Source organism: Enoplosus armatus, chromosome 3, assembly GCF_043641665.1.
Source record: "Enoplosus armatus isolate fEnoArm2 chromosome 3, fEnoArm2.hap1, whole genome shotgun sequence".
NCBI classification, from domain to species: domain Eukaryota; kingdom Metazoa; phylum Chordata; class Actinopteri; order Centrarchiformes; family Enoplosidae; genus Enoplosus; species Enoplosus armatus.
This window is the reverse complement of record NC_092182.1, coordinates 23907623-23911920: the sequence shown is the minus strand read 5'-3', so window position 1 is coordinate 23911920 and position 4298 is coordinate 23907623.

The following is a 4298-nucleotide window of genomic DNA, read 5'->3' as shown; positions in this document are numbered from 1 at the left end:
TGGTCACACTGATGGACACACTGAGGGAGCCAATCAGATCGAGGACGTGATGATGATGATGTCGCTGACAGACAAAGAATATCAACGATCAGACAAACTTCATTAACCAACGTGTTCCAGAACCCTTACTGGCGACTGGTAACCACGGTGACCTCTTTGTTCTAGAGCCCCACATCAGCGGTCGACACCATGCCCTGCAACTCTGGCCCCGTGTAACTGTACTAACTGCACGGATGTATTGAAAGAACTGGGTACCATGTTCAACGATGGTGCACATACTGCAAACGCGTTTTTTCAAGGTTCCTCAGGCTTTCTTTATTTTGGGCCCATAGAGCGACTTCCCGCTGACTCCCCACACACATAAATGGCACAAAAATTATTTACTGATATGGCTCTTCAAGACTTATCTGACTGAATGACTAATTCTCACAATACAAAGACTTAAGTTGGAGTGTTTGTGATGCTCAGAAAAATTTATTTAGGGTTTTACTGCCTTTTGAAATTATATACGTGTATGGGAAAAAGTATTTTTGGGCCAGTGGCTGTCACATGACCTGCAGTTCCAACTGTGACAACTATGCCAAAAATCGCCTCAGCCCAACGCTGTTCCTTTTGTCAGGTTACTGTGGCTATCACATCAGTGGCACCATGCTACCATGGTAATCACAGTTCACCAGATTAGCGGGTCACATGCAAGAGTGAAAGTAGTTCCTAGCTTGATCCAAGTTTACTTTATTCTGAATTTATTTCTTCATAACATTAGCTCACTTACTTATATTTTGCACTTGACCTGCTTTTTGGCAAACTGGCTTGCTGCCAATAGTCTTGGCCTTTGCACAAGGCCGGCACCTCTTATTTTACTCACAACTGTCAGCTGTTAGGATTGTTAAAACTACCCTGTGGAGTTTGTGTCGAATGCTGGCGCTATAAGCGGGTTGTTTGTATCTCGTACTCTGTACTAGCATGGGCACCACGACGTACATGTAGGCGCACGAGCACGCCTATTATGCAATACACTTACAGTTGGTGGAGGTAACGAGACCAGAGAAAGGTAGCAATGTGCCTTCAAAAGGCAGGGAAGAACAATACTGCTAGCTGATCTAAACATGGACGTAAATAATGCAGATTTTAAAATAAAAATAACAAAACGTTTGTAAATGTTTTAGGGGAAGGAACACATTTTTAGGCCTCAAGAAATCATACAATGTATTTCGGTGAGAAACACTGAATGTAAATATAACTTGTCTGTTTACAAGAGAACTCCACAGGGCACCTTTAAAACACTGCTCTACCAATCATTTGAAATTGACTAGCAGAAAAGACACATACTTTGTGAACTTTTGCTCTTTGCTGGTTCAGCACCGTAAGATTTTCAGAAAACCTTTGCGCACAGTTCTGTTGTAAACAATATCAGCAGCATTCTCAGGTAATACACACAAAATGTTATGACATGGAGACCAAGTGAGCCAATCACAGAATTCAAGTCTATCAATGAATGAAAATGAATCATGCTTGCAGCTGCAACTACCACTCGACGCTAACGCAATACTGAAAAATATGAAACTGAGCATTGCAGATGTCAAGTCTAGGGAAATTCTAGTGTTGTGACTATTAGTCACTTACCGCCTCAGTTGTAACTCTGAAACTATGTGAAAGAATGTGTCTGTTGGAATCAGGAGTGCAAGCCTTCTATAGCTTTCTAAAACCAATTGAACATAAATGTGTCAAACTTGAAACTTGTATCTACAATTTTTCATTCTTCCAGTTCAGTTGTAGGATTCTTTGGTCCTCAGAAATTCTCCTAACTTGTTGCGTTTGTAAAACTCTTTAAATAATGTCTTAAAATTGGTTGTAAAGTAGTTGTCTGAAAACACTGGAGAAAACAGAGCTGCGCACCCAGTTCTGGTGGATTATCAAAGTTCCCAATTACTTAATTCAGTCTAGATTCACAGCAACTTGTGAATGCATGAATGTGAATCTATATGTACAAGAATTTGCAAAAAACTGCAAGTCCCAAACAAAAACAGCCTCCTACAAATAACGTTCATGTGCAACTACTCCGCATTACCAAAATTTTCTTTAAAACAGCTTTAATTGCCTATTGCCTCCAACCAGCATTAATCAGTATTTTTAATGTTAACATTAAATAAAATGACTGTGTAATGTGAATGGTTGCAACATCTTATAGGTTTTCAGCAAACAAGCTCTGATAAACCCACTGTACACTACCTGACCAGCACCAAACTGCACACAGACAGCCTGCTAACAGGGAAGTGATAACAGCTGTGAGTGGTGTTGTGGTAGCTTTGTATCTGTCAGCGTGTTTGATGGTTCTCCATCTAGTTGCCAAAAATGGATCAAAGCAGTGTTTACAATTTGCTATATGACGAAACATTTAAGCTCTCCATGGGGTATGACTTTTCACTCAAAACATGATTTGCTAATGCCAAATAGTTGTGTATGAATAGAATTCATGGGAGACACAGTTACCAATACAGTATTGTCATTTTAGCATGTAGTCGACTTTAAGCATTCCAAATTATTTAACCAATGTTAAGTGGGTTGTCAGTTTTGACCATCTATCCCTACAGTTTTTCCACAATATCCTGTAAAAACTAAAACATCTTGTAGCTGCTGTAGGTGTCACTACAAAGCTGCTGCAAAGTGAAATGTTCAGTGTTTTGTCATGGCAATCAGAGAAGAGTTTTGTATGTACTGTATGTATGTAAAGAATGTATATTAAGTCTATCTGTATATGAATGTAGGAACAAAGCCAAGCATGTCTGTTTGTTGTATATGTGCTTAAACATGACACTGTTGAGACAATCAGTTTGATATTATAAATGACCTTTTTCAGGATAGCTGTGATGTTGATGTTGCTGATGATGATGATGATGATGATGATTATAATGGATTAAGGCTACCACGGTGTTAAGGCTACCAGACAGTTACCATATTTTTAAAGGAAGGTTATTTGCATGAGAAAATGTCTCAGACAGACTTTGTGCACACTGTCAGTTTCTCTTTATTCTGTTTAGTAAAAAAATAAAAAGGTAAATAAAAAGGTAATATTTAGTTGAGGTATCAACTAAAGTGTGGATTGTCACAAGACCAAAGCATCAATAAATGCCTTTTAAAACAAGTCCGCACAAGTGCAATTGAGTATTATAAACATACAGCTGCAGGTTATTATATGATACAATTGTGAAAAGGAGAGGACCCAAGATTGAACCCTGAGGAACACCTCTATTGTATAGAGCACACCTTCAACCACTACACACTGAAATCTGTTTTGGAGATAATGTCTTGGCCAGCCACAGGCACTGTTATTAACGCCAGTTTCTCTAAAGAATGTTAGTAATGTAAGAAAGTGTTATCTATGGTATCATATTCCTTATAAGAAATGCTAAATACTCAAGTCTGAATCCAGATTGGCAGTGATTTAAAACACAATATTTAGTGAGAAACACCCTCACCTGTGCATTACATTAACTACTCAAGCATTTTTGCAAGGCAATTGCAAAGTGGGCAGCATTAGCTGCCATTGTGTAAGGATAAAGAAAATAGAAAATATAGAGCAGATTGCATTACTCTGTAGCCATTAGCTTGTCGGAATTATCTTGTTAGCCCCAACTAACGAAATTACGTTAATTAGTTAACCACCATCAAGTAACCAGCTCAACTTGGTACAACTAAATCACCAGCTAATGGGAGACATTAAGGATATACACCTTATTGCATGCTATGTGTTTTAATTAGAGTAAATGTCAAGTTGTTAAAGGCAACTTTCAGCACTGGGGCCCTGGGTCTGAAAATTGTTGTCGCGCCCATATTGTTGCCTCTACGCTCTCATCAAGTACAGAGAATACAGAAAACTACAAACTGCGGCTTAATCACACAGGGAAACCAGCCAGAATTCATAGGGTGGAATAACACTACCTAGTCCCAGATTAGTTTTATTTTATTTTATTTTGACACATATGCCCTCTACACGACAGGGTTTATATCATACCTCAGTGCTTCCATTTCCTGTTAATATTTTCAATTAATCAAACTGTGTGCAACACAGTGAACCTTTTGGTGGCCCTGAGGGTCTGAGGCCCTGGGGCAGTTGCCCACTTGCCCTGGTGGTAATACCACAGCGTATAAGTAGAACTGTAGCTACCAGCCTCTTCATTTGTTATAATGCCTTATATAAATATTTCAGAAAGCTATTAAAAGATGTGTCTTTGTGTGTGTAGTGTTTTAAATGGACCACGAGATAGCTCAATCTTACTTGGTGTGGTGGTGGTTATGCC